At 38.5% G+C, this 13330-nt stretch overlaps 1 protein-coding gene across 3 annotated transcripts in view; it reads right to left on the reverse strand.

Moving 5' to 3' along the window:
- The window catches only part of CCDC146 (coiled-coil domain containing 146), a 116712-nt gene that overhangs the window by 101042 nt on the left and 2340 nt on the right, over positions 1-13330 (reverse strand). Inside the window, exon 1 of one of the 3 annotated variants that reach the window (XM_086696867.1) lies at positions 5182-5486. The exons of 1 other annotated variant lie outside the window; for it this stretch is intronic. The gene's annotated coding sequence lies outside the window, so the exon portion shown is untranslated. Of the gene's footprint in view, positions 1-1411; positions 1517-5181; positions 5487-13330 lie in introns of those variants that run through there. One more of the 3 variants, XM_086696866.1, reaches the window with a different exon arrangement.

A 13330-nucleotide genomic window follows, 5' to 3' on the forward strand; every position in this document is an offset into this window, starting at 1 on the left:
TTTTCAACGTTTACTTATTTTTGGGACAGAGAGAGACAGAGCATGAACGGGGGAGGGGCAGAGAAAGAGGGAGACACAGAATCGGAAACAGGCTCCAGGCTCTGAGCCATCAGCCCAGAGCCCGACGCGGGGCTCAAACTCACGGACCGCGAGATCGTGACCTGGCTGAAGTCGGACGCTTAACCGACTGCGCCACCCAGGCGCCCCAATAAAGCAGTGTTTTAAAAGAACCTGTTGTTATTGAGGCATCACAATGCTTTGATTTCGGCAATTAATTACAGTTTATTGTTTAAATCTTCAAGGAGCTGAAAAGGTTTGATTATATAATCTAGATGTGTTTATGTTTATAAGTAAAAATATGTACGTTCAATCATTTCACAGATGAAAAATGTTAATGACTATCCCAGAAAAGTATCTCCTTCAGCGAATTAGACCATACCTGTGAATTTTAGCTTTATTTCAAATAAAAATGAAAGTAACAATATTTCAAACCAAAAACAGTATAATGAATCCTCAAGTGCCCATCAATCAGCTTCAATACATATCGAATCCTGAGCAATTTTTGTTTTATCCAAACCCTTCCACTTACCCCTCCACTCTCCATATTATTTTGAAGCAAAACCTAGACCCTTAGACTTAATAATATAGCCAAAGAACTCCATAACAACATGCAGAGACAGCCCTCAGGCCACTGCAGAGCTGCCCAGCACACTTTGCAAAGATGTGCCATAGCTATTCAAATCATTCCCACATTATAAAAACAGGGGATGTTTCCAGTTTTCTGCTATCATAGTTTTTTTTGCACAGTGTAGTACATATATTTGTTTAAAATATATATTTAAAAGCTCTTGGAACTTTCATAATCAAGATGGCATTGACTTTAAAAACTTAATTTCAGGGTTGCCTGGGTGGTTCAGTCAGTTAAGCATCCGGCTAGTCGGTTAAGTGTCTGACTTCAGTATAGGTCATGATCTCGCCATTCTGAGTTCCAGCCCCGCAGTGGGCTCTGTGCTGACAGCTCAGAGCCTGGGGCCTGCTTCAGATTCTGTGTCTCTGTCTCTCCCTCTCTCTGCCCCTCCCACCCTTGCACTCTGTCTCTATCTCTCAAAAATGAACATTAAAAAAGTTAAAAAAAAAAAAAAACTTAATTTCAGGGGTGCCTGGGTGGCTCAGTCAATTAAGTGTCTACTTCAGCTCAGGTCATGATCTCATGGTTCATGAGGTCAAGCCCCACCTTGGGTTCTCCACTTTCAGCACAGAGCCCACTTCAGACCCTTTATCTCCCTCTCTTTCTGCCCCTCCCCAGCTCGTGCACTCTCTTTCTCTCTGTCAAAAATAAACATTATACATTTGAACTTAATTTCAGGCAATCTTCTCAAAGCCACTGCACTTTAAATATGGTAAAGCTTACCTAGGCAACAAGAGAAGGGCACTATGCTGAATTTGTACAGATTTCTCAGTCTCCTGAAGTTTTCGGTCTCTATTATCTTGAAAACATTCCAAATATTTTAAAGCAGGTAAAACATTAAACAGAGGGAAGCAACCAAAAGACACTATAACAGAGTTCTGATACACATTATCAGACAAACTTTGACCTTTAGAAAAGAAAAGGGAGAGTGAGTAGGGAAGTAAGAAAACACAACAGAGACAAATACAAAAGTCTCATATGAATTTAAACCTAAAACACTAATTAATCTAATTAAATAACAGGTTGGAAAGGGCTTAAGTAGATAGCAAAGTTTAACAGAGAAAACAAATATTCAAGGATTCATTAATGTAGGATTGCAAAGCCCATTACATTAATATTACCATGCTGTTGGCAATATGATTGACAGCCATAAATAAAACAATAGAATAAAATACATTCTCAGTCTACAAGATATAACCAAGAGAACATTTATAAAACATCTTAAATTCCTGGTGTATGAGGAACGTAGCTATCCAGTATAGTAATTCTAGAGACGTATATCTCCCTAATACATAAGTCAATTAAGCAAATATTTACTGAGTTGTTTTATGAAGATCAAGAATTTACAAAAAGGCAAGTAATTTACAATACAGAGAGAAGGGAGTAGCTAGCTCTGTATCATACAAGGGAAGGTAAAATAAGCCTAAAGAAAAAGCAATGTTGGTAGGAAGGTAGATATGGCTTTAAAGGCAACTTGAAGCCTGAAATTTAGATTTTAATCTATACTTGTTGGAAAACCATTACATTTTTTTTTTTTTTTTTTGCATCGAGGAGTTATCTGAGTTTGTAAAGATGTTGGTGACAATAAGAGGAATGTTTTTTTTTAAACTTTTTAATGTTTATTTATTTTTGAGAGAGAGGGAGACAGAGTGCAAGTGGGAGAGGGGGAGAGAGAGAGGGAGACACAGAGTCTGAAGCAGGCTCCAGGCTGCAAGCTGTCAGCACAGAGCCCGAGGTGCGGCTCAAACTCACAAACGGTGAGATAATGACCTGAGCCGAAGTCGGAAGCTTAACTGACTGAGCCACCCAGGCGCCCCTACAATAAGAGGAATGTTTTAAAAAGGGTGTGAATTTGAAGGCAAGGAGACAGTTTAGTGGCTATGAGTTAGCTCCCTTTGCTATGGGCAGGGGATAGATTCATTGGTGAGCTTTAACCAGACCAGGTGTCTAGCCTCAGGGGCACTCAGCGACTGGTGAGCAAGATAGAAAATAATCAGAGAATCAGAGATAAATGTAAAAATAGATATAACTGAATCAGGTGCTATGCAAGCATGGACTGCAGAAGCAAGGTAACCATGTGCTGCACATTTCCAGCAGGCGCCATTTCCTGAAAAATGGCAAAATGGTGCAGGGAGGAAGCCTGATTGGAAGGTTAGATCCTGAGAACCCAAGCCGAGGCAATACCATGCTATGCCGTAGGAGTCTGAGGAGGAGGAGAGGACGTGGTTTTGTGGGTCTTTCTAAAAGGGAGAAGACAGGTACTGATCTTCGACACAGAAAAGCAAAAGACTGGTGAACACTGAGCTCCTGTATAATTCACACTTTGTCTCAGGGTTAAAAGATAAAGCCAAAATAGGAAGCTTCACAAAGAGTAATTAAGTAATGAATATTGCAGGATATGCCTTGTTTTGTAAGACACAGCACTGCTTCCTCTTCTCTAAAGCTAAAGAAGTGATCATCATTTTGTGTTTTGATTTTGAACTCTTAAGGAAAGTTTTCTTGACAGTTACAAGGAGCACATGCCAAACAACATTGCATGCACAAGGGAATGGGGTAGGATACACCAAGGATGTGTGTTTTTGAAGGTAAAAGGGCAATGCTTACTTCTAGAAAGATACAGCCCGAAACCACACTGGCGTTTGATATTATTTACCACTGAACCAGCACAAGATTTTCTCATTTTAGAATAGCAGGATATAATGCAAAGTCCAAAACGATATGGTCCTACACTGAACCTGAGCATTCTTTTTCATAATTTAGTTCTTCTGTCCACCCTGGAAACAGGATCACATGCTCCTTTCCCCAGCAGGGTATTGCTAGAGGTGAGTTACAGGACAGTTTCTGCAGGGACTTAGAGCCATACCTGTTGGAGGAAGGGAGATGTCTGGGATGCCTATTTTGTTTGCTTGTTTCAGTTTACTATACTTATTTAAAAACATAGACATGGTAAAATGGGGTTACAAAAATTGTGGTATATTTAAAGCTATATCAGTGTTTCTCTGTGATTGTATGCATATTCCCTTTTAGAGATAAGGCTAAAAGTCAACACTGAAGGCTCTTTGTGAGAGGCCACTGGTCCACATATGACAGGCTCAGAACATAGGGCAGCCGGTCCCATATGTGTCCTCCAGTTCACTCAGATCCATTTAATCCAACAACAACATCACCACAGGACACCACCAGCTTGGGAGTCCTAAACGCAACAGATAAAATTATTGCACATATTCACGTCTAGCTCTTTTATTCATGTACAATTATACAATGCACATTATTATTAGAGAAAGACAAGATGTGACTTGAAACAATTTTTTAAAGATACACAGATTTCAGATCATGTTTTTAAAAAGGGGGGTAGAAAAGCTTTGTCATTCAAAGGCCCAACAGATCAAACCACAACTTCTTTCTGTTCCTAAAAAAAAGGAAAAGAAAAAAAAACTTTGCAAAAAACCCCAATCTGGCACAGAAAAAAATAAAACCACTGCAGATCAGTATGTACAGATAAAATCTACCTCATAACTGAAGTGTCAAAGCAACAAAGTAGGTTAAAAACATATATACACATAAAAGAAAACTCTTGAGAGGAAGCTCCAAGAGCATATTGAGGCTTTAAGATTTTTTAATGTTTATTTATTTTTGAGAGAGAGAAAGAAAAAGAATGTGAGTAGGGGGAGGGGTGGGGAGAGAGAGAGACACAGAATCCGAAGCAGGCTCCAGGCTCTGAACTGTCAGCACAGAGCCCAATGCGGGGCTCAGACTCACAACAGCGAAATCATGACCTGAGCCAAAGTGGGACGCTCAACTGACTGAGCCACTCAGGAGCCCCTATTGAGGCTTTAAAGTACATGTTCACAGTATTAGATAGTTAAATCTTAAATTATATGCCTGTGTAACCAGTGAGGAACCTGTTCACTGCCCATGAGCACAGAGAACCAAAGACTCTGTTATAGGTTAAGGAAGCTGAGAGCGCTAGGCCTTCTCCCAACTCATTAGTCCTTTTGCCTTCCTTTGAACCTTCCAACACCAAACACAGACCCAAGGAAAGTTATTCACCCTCTTTTTAAAACTTCTTACATTTTCTCTTCTTTTTCTCAGAAACCCACACAGTCAAGATGAGCTCCATAGTACTCATTTCTGAGTGGGTCAGGATGGGAAGCACCATCCACGTGGAGACTGTCAGAGAAACAGACATGATTCTTGTCCCTATCATATGCTCCTGGTTGCCCTCACCAGCATGCGGGCACTGCTGCTGGGTGGTCACTCACCTGTGCACTTACTAATAACAGCATTTATATAGCCCTTGACAGTTTAAGCAAAGCTTTCCTTCATATTATTTCACTTTATTCTTATGACAACCATGTTTGTAACTATTATTATCTCCATTTTATAGAAGAGGAAACTGAAGGTCACAGAATATAAGTGATATGCCCAAGATCACACAGCCATAAATGGCAGTATTTATTCAAACTCATGTCCGCTGGCTCCAAATCCCTTACCCTTTTCTGTTATACCATATAGGCCTCTTGCCATGGCCTTGGTAAAGCCCTTTCCTCTTGGCCTCCAGTAATGTAAAACAGGATCAAGTATCGGACTGGCTAATGCAATTTGACTTCTGTCCCTGTAAAGGTATAAGCTAAAACCCCTTTAGCAAACAGCAGGCCAATATAAGGTAAGTCAATTAAAGACAACTTAGTTCTTGTAGAGCAGTGATTACTAGGCAGTCCATGAGGTGGTAAGACTGAGCTGTGCAAAACAATGAGCTATAGAACTTGTTGCTATAGTTACAAACCAAAGGAAAGCTTTCACCTCTGCAAAGTGTGGCAAGAAACACTGGTCTTATATCTGCAATAATTTATAGTCATTCTGCAAGTCCAGTCAGGCTTCAGAAATTCAAAGATGCCTGAGAGGCCCCCACAGTTCCCTTAATGGTTTCCAAATAATTTGGTAGTGAGTAGAAACTGAGCTCCAAATCCTGTGGGAGGTTTAGAATGTTTAAGTAGGTCTGAAGTTGACAGTGTTTCAGAAGGTCTGTGAAGCAGAGATTCTACATTTGTGTGTGATCTAGAATCTTCACATTGCAGGCCATTCCTTACTTTTGCTATAAAAATGTCCATGTTTTTCAAATCTACTTCCACCTTTGTTTGAATTTTTAGAAGCATATCTGAAAGCACATTCATAACAATACCAGTCAATATGTCCTATCTAATTAGGCCATTGCCTTGCAAACCTGCTCTTTTAATTTACCCCTTTCCTCTCCCCCATACCCTAGTCTGTAGGAACTGTGAATCTAGATGGGTCTTTTTCCTTAGCAAAGAACTTCATTTAGTATGGGCTATCCCTGCTTCCCATCTGCAACAGCCCTGGCTCTTCCCTTCCTTCTTGTCCTCTTCCTCCTCCTCCTCCTCCTCCTCCTCCTCCTCCTCCTCTTCCTCCTCCTCCTCTTCCTCCTCCTCCTCCTCCTCCTCCTCCTTCTCCTCCTGTTATTTCATCAAAGACTGGGATTAGTGGCTTTAACTTAGTCTACCAGGATGACAACATGGAGTAATGGAAATGAATAGCCTGAAGTTCATCAATTCAGGGTTGAATTTCATTCTTCCCTTTCCTGTGTGAGCTTGGGCAAGATATTCATCCTCTAAGTGGATATTTCCTTTACTGCAAGATGATTTAAGGGTTGTTGTGAAGATTAAATGGAACAAAATCTCAGCCCAGACCCAGCATGATCAATCATTAATTCCATTTTCAGCCCTTCTTTCTTCTTAGGAGAATGGAGGCAGGGCTGAAAATTCCAAACTTCTAATCATGGTTTGTGCTCTCCTCAATACATGTTAGCTCCCTCCCACCACTGTTGGGTTCTTCTGCTTTCATCTGTAATGTGCCTTAAATGATTTTCACAGGGATCAAATAAACAGAGGTCAGGCTAGGATTGGATCAAATAGTTTAGGAATCTATAGGTTGGACAAGGTGATCTGGGCCTTCTCTAGCAGGAATTTGTCCCAGAATACTTCTTAAGATTTGGTGTAAGAGTCCTGGTAAGCCTAACCTTCAAATCCCACTATGAGATGTTTTAATGTAGGAAAAGAAAGACTATGTAGGATACTGAGTATTGTGGCAGGGTGGGGGTGGTGGGGGGCGAAGGGGAGCAAACAAAAAAAACCTTTAAAGTCCTTGAAAGAATATGTGTCAACTCTTAGGGCCGTAAGTAGCTTTAGACCGTAAGTAGGCAAAGTTCCTTCTCCCATGTCTAGAAATTTCAGAGCCTCCTTTTCATTGCATAAGTACTTCCTGTTCTCAGGCTTCCCCTGGCCCTGGGCGGAACTCCACTTCAGTCTTCCTCCCCTTGGGCAGCATCCCTTACTCAATTTCTTTCCTTCCTGTAAAAGCAAAGGTTCTTATATTCATTATAGGGTTGGAAGAATATTTACCAAGCCAATTTTTCTACCTTACATTGGAAGAGGAAGTTAAAAATAAAATCTTTGCCAAACTCATTATCACAAGATTTTCCCCTATATTTTCTTCTGGATCTTTGAGAGTTTTAGCTCGTCTACTTGCGTTTTTTGTCTATTTCAAGTTTTTGTGTGTGGTGTGAAGGGTTGATATTCTTTTGGAGAGGAGGGGCATATGGATATCCAGTTGTTCCAGCACCATTTGTTAGGAAAAGTATCTTTGCCATTGAATTATCATGGCATCTTTCTCAAAAATTAAATCAGTCTATTTCTATGTTCTCTCTTTTGTCCCATTGATTTATGTCTATTCTTACACCAATACAACATTGTATTAATTATCATAGCTCTGTAGTAAGTCTTAAAAGGAGGTAGAATATGTCCTCAAACTTAGTTCTTTTTTCAAAAATGTTTTAACTATACTATGTACTTTTGTTCCCATATATAAATTTTTTTAATGTTTATTTTAATTTTGAGAGAAAGAGAGAGAGGCAGAGTGTGAGTGGGGGAGGGGCAGAGAGAGAGGGAGACACTGAATTAAAAGCAGGCTCCAGGCTCTGAGCTGTCAGCACAGAGCCCCATACAGGGCTTGAACTCACGAGCTGTGAGATCATGACCTGAGCCAAAGTCGGATGTTTAACTGACTGAGCCACCCTGGCATCCCTCCCATATATATTTTAGAAGCGACTTGTCAATTTCTATTTTTTTAAAAAGCCTACTGCAATTTTGACTGAGCAGTGAATCAATACATTAGTGTGGGGTGATATGCCATCTTAATGTTGAGTCTTATTGTTCCTCAAACATTCTCCCCACTTATTTAGATCATCTTCAGTTTCTTCAGCAATGTCTTATGGCTTTCAGAAGATAGGTCTTGTATATGTTTTGTTAAATGTATCCCTAAGTATTTCACATTTTGTATGCTATTGTATTATTTTTAAATTTCAATTTCCAAATGCCACTGTTAGTCCTTAGAAATACAACTGGTTTTGTCATTGACCTTGTGCCTTATAACCTTGTGAAACATTTTTATTAATTCAGTAGCTTTGCATAATATACCTTGGAACTTTCTACTGACATGATTGTGCTTTCTGCAAATAAACACAATTTTACTTCTTCATTTCCAATGTAGATTCCTTTTATTTCTTTGTATTGCCTTATTCCACAATGTAGGATCTCCACTACAATGCAGAACAAAAATAGTGAGAGTGAACATTCTTTCTTTGTTCCACATCTTAACAGGGAAAGCATTCAGTCTTTTATAGTTAAGTATGGTATCAAGTGTAAGTTTTCATAGCTGCCTGTGAGGTGGAGGAAATTTCCTCCTACTCCAAGTTCATGGAGAGTTTTTAACAGGAATGGGTAATGAATTTGGCTAATTTTTGTTAATGCATTGAGATGATCATATTTTTCAATAAATTATGCTGGAACAACTGGACATCCTTTTGTAAAAGAATGCACACACCTCAAACCATACCCTGCATCATTTACAAAAAGTAAACTGAAATGAGGTACATACCTAAATGTAAAATCTACAGTAAAAAATGTTCAGAAGAAAACATAAGAGAAAATATTCACAACCTTGGTTTGGAGAAAGTTTTTTTTCCCCAAGATTTTTATAAATCATAAAGGTAAAAATAGATATTTTGGAATTTTTCACAATCTAGGAGATCTGCTCTTCAGAAGACAGTATTGGGAAACTGAAAACAAGTCACAGATAGGAAGAAAATATATGCAAACAATGTATCTGATAAAAGACTGGTATTGAGAAATACAAAGAAATCTCATCACTCAATAACAGGAAATCAAACAGACCAATTTTAAAAATGGGCAAAAGATTTGAACACATACTTAACCTAAGAAGATATACAAATGGCAAATAAGAATGTGAAAATATGCTCACTTCATTAGTAATTGGGGAAATGCAAATAAAAATCACAATGGGATATAATTACACACTTATTAGACTGTTTTAAAAAAAGTGACAATACCAAATGTTGGTGAGGACGTGGAGCAACTGGAACTCTCACGTACTGCTAATATACAAAACTGTATAGCTTCTTTGGAAAAGTTTACTTATTTCTTATAAAGCTAAACATACATTTATCAAATGACCCAGCCATTCATTCATATGCACTTATTCAAAGGAAATGAGGATATACATCTATTCAAAAGCTGTACACAAATGTTTATATTGGCTTTATTAATATTCACCCCAAATGGGAAATGCCCCAAACTGGAAACAGATTGTTTTCATACTGTTCATACAATGGAATTCAACTCAGAAATAAAAAAGAATAAACTACTGCTACATTCAACAACATGGGTGAATCTCAAATACATTATATTAAGTCAAAAGGCTATGTATTATATGATTCCATTTATATGAGTTTCTGGCAAAGGCAAAAGTATAAGGATAGATCAGTGTTTGCCACGGACTGGGTGTTGGGGGAGAAAGAGTGACTATAAAATGGCATGAGGGAGCTTTTGGCAATGATGGAAAAGTTCTACATCTTGATTGTCATGGTGGTTATGTCACAGTATACATTTGCCAGAATTAATAGAGCTGTCCACCTAAAAAATGAATTTTACTGTTTTTCTTTAAAACCAAGAAGGGGCGCCTGGGTGGCGCAGTCGGTTGGGCGTCCGACTTCAGCCAGGTCACGATCTCGCGCTCCGTGAGTTCGAGCCCCGCGTCGGGCTCTGGGCTGATGGCTCGGAGCCTGGAGCCTGTTTCCGATTCTGTGTCTCCCTCTCTCTCTGCCCCTCCCCCGTTCATGCTCTGTCTCTCTCTGTCCCAAAAAATAATAAATAAACGTTGAAAAAAAAAAAAAAAAATTTTAAAACCAAGAAAAGCAGGGGCGCCTGGGTGGCTCAGTCGGTTAAGCGTCCGACTTCGGCTCAGGTCATGATCTCCTGGTTCGTGAGTTCAAGCCCCGCGTTGGGCTCTGTGCTGACAGCTCGGAACCTGGAGCCTGTTTCAGATTCTGTGTCTCCCTCTCTCTCTCTGACCCTTCCCCATTCATGCTCTGTCTCTTTCTGCCTCAAAAATAAATAAACGTTTAAAAAAAATTAAAAAAAAATAAAAATAAAACCAAGAAAAGCAAACAAAAGAAATGAACTTACACAAAGTGCTAAAACTGTAGACCATCTAAACAAAGAAAAAAAATTCTAAAAGCAACCAAGTTCTTTTGTCTCTACAAAAGAACTAAGTTAGACAGATAGAAGACTTGTCATTAGCAAAAACTGTACTTCTTCAAAGTACTGAGAAACGGTAACTGTCAACTAACCTATTATTTAAAAGGGCAAAATAAAGACATTTTCAGACAAAGTCTGAAGAAATTACTCAGAGATCCATTGAATAAATATAAAAATATACTTCAGTAAAAACAAAACTAAATCTAGAAGGAAAGAGGTGAGCAAATAAATTGGTAAATGTTGCTAAATTCAAACAAGCAGAAAATATAAAAAACAATAACAACTACTTGTGTGGCCTCAAAAAACAAAGTGAAACTAAAATATACAAGGCAATATGACATGAAAGATGGAAAGGAAAAAACTGATGTTAAAGAATTCCATTGTTCAAAAGGAGGATGAAGGTATTGATTGATTAGAGGAAACAGGTGAATAAAGAAAAATATATAGACTAAATGAATGGAGAAAAAAGAGGACCCCACCCTGAAAAAAGCAAAAAAGAAAGATTAATAGAAAACACAAAATAACATGGTAAGAATAAATACAAATGAAAGAGTAATTACAAAAAATGTAAGTGGATTAATTTACCTATTGAGACAGATTCTCAAATTGGTTTTAAAATATCCTGCTGTATTCTGTTTATAAGACACAAGCCCCAATTATAAGGTCACAGGTTTGAAGTAAAAGAATGAAAATATTTTTAGGTAAAAATATGTATCAAGACAGAAAGTGGGGCACCTGAGTGGCTCAGTCAGTTGAGCATCTGACCCTTGACTTTGGCTCAGGTCATGATGTCATGGTTTTTGAGTTTAAGCCCCTCATGGGGCTCTGTGCTGAGGGTGCAGAGCCTGCTTGGGATTCTGTCTCCCTCTCTCTGCCTCTCCCCTGCTTGCTCTCTGTCTTTCTCTCAAAATAAATAAAAATAAACTTTAAAAAGACAGAAAGCAATACTAGAGATAAAGAGGGTCATTACTTAATGACAAAAAAGAAAATTTATCAGGAAGCAATATGAATCTTGAACCCATACATAACTAACAGCATTGTCTCAAAATATATAAAATGTAAGTGATATTTCTACTCAGTGCTACCACTGTGTGAATGGTTGAAACACTATTGCTATCTTGTAGAAATGGCGTTAAGTGTTAGCACATACAAGAACTCTTGCCTAAGTTAGCTTTAAAAATTTTTCTATTATGAGTAAACTTTGGTTGCAATAAAATATTATCTTAGACACACAAACACACATACACACAAATACATATTGTTTTAGCATACAAAGTACTCGAGAATATTTATAACATAGGCAAATTCTCAAGGTGTTTAAAGTGGGGGAATTTGACTGCATGAAATAACAAACTTTTTCCGGTACATCATCTGCATGGAAATAACATGTAGATTTCAAATGAGGCTACCTATGTGTTCATTAAATACTTCTTAGTACTGTCAGTTATTAGTTTATATTATTGATTTATTAAGATTTCATAAGAAGAATAAAAGCCATAAGATATATTTATTTTAGGGGCGCCTGGCTGGCGCAGTCGGTTGAGCGTCCGACTTCAGCCAGGTCACGATCTCGCGGTCCGGGAGTTCGAGCCCCGCGTCGGGCTCTGGGCTGACGGCTCAGAACCTGGAGCCTGTTTCCGATTCTGTGTCTCCCTCTCTCTGCCCCTCCCCCGGTCATGCTCTGTCTCTCTCTGTCCCAAAAATAAATAAACGTTGAAAAAAAAAAAAAAGATATATTTATTTTAAAAGTTTATAATGGAGAAAGTTAGCAAATTCCTAGGGCTTCCCTCACTGAAGAATTCCAGAATTCTTTAAGTTACATTTTTCTGAAAACTCTCTCATGCCCTCTGCTGTCCATCTATTAACAATTATTAAATAAAATCTTAATGGGCACTTAAATTTAGATAGTAAGAAATTCTCCACCTATTTCATTATTTGAGTTAGTCTTAGGAAACAATGTATTTTAAGAAAAGCTTTTAATATTTTAAAATTATAGATGTAATATATGTTTATACACAAAAAATGAAAAATTAATTATCTCACTACTTAGAGATAACCATTGTTATCAAGTTGGAATTGTTTCAGTGGAATATATTTTAAATACAATTTTATTTTAAAATTACTACTATTATTATTATAGAATTGAGATCATACTAAACATACAATTTGGCATTCTACTCTTTTCACGTAATATTACTGTGAGATAATAGAAAAAATATATATTGATCTCTCCTTGGTTCCTGGCACAGGGCTCCTGAAACCCTTGTAATTTCTGGGTGTGGTAGGATTACCTTTCATTCTAATGAGGTGACTTTGGGTGGGCTCCTGGATGGCTCCTGGATGAGGGTTTGGAGAGCACAAACCATGATTAGAAGTTTGGAATTTTCAGCCCTGCCTCCATTCTCCTAAGAAGAAAGAAGGGCTGAAAATGGGATAAATGATTGATCATGCCTACTTGATGAAGCCTCCATAAAAATCCCAATAGTATGGGGTATGTAGATCTTCCATGTAGGCAGACAAATCCACACAAGGAAGGAGACACACCCCAACCCCAGGGAGACAGAAACTCCTGTTCTAGGGACCCTCCCAGACCTCACCCTATGTATCTCTTCGTCAGGCTGTTCATCTGTATCCTTCATTATATCTTTTAATAAACTGGTAAACATGTTTTCCTGAGTTCTAAGAACCACTCTAGCAAGTTCATCAAAACTGAGAAGGGGGTTGGGGTGCCTGGGTGGCTCAGTCAGTTGAGCATCTGACTTTGGCTCAGGTCATGATCTCACAGTTTGTGAGTTTGAGCCCCACATTGGGCTTTGTTCTGACAGCGTGGAGCCTGCTTCAGATTCTCTGTCTCCCTCTCTCTCTGCCCCTCCCCTGCTTGCCCTCTCTCTCTCAATAATAAACATTAAAAAATAATAATAAAAACTGAGAAGGGGTTGTGGGAACCTCTGATTTGTAGCCAAATCAGACAGAAGTTGTGGGTAACCCAGGGACCACTACATGTAATTGG

Source organism: Puma concolor, chromosome A2, assembly GCF_028749965.1.
Source record: "Puma concolor isolate L17-30 chromosome A2, mPumCon1.1.hap2, whole genome shotgun sequence".
NCBI classification, from domain to species: domain Eukaryota; kingdom Metazoa; phylum Chordata; class Mammalia; order Carnivora; family Felidae; genus Puma; species Puma concolor.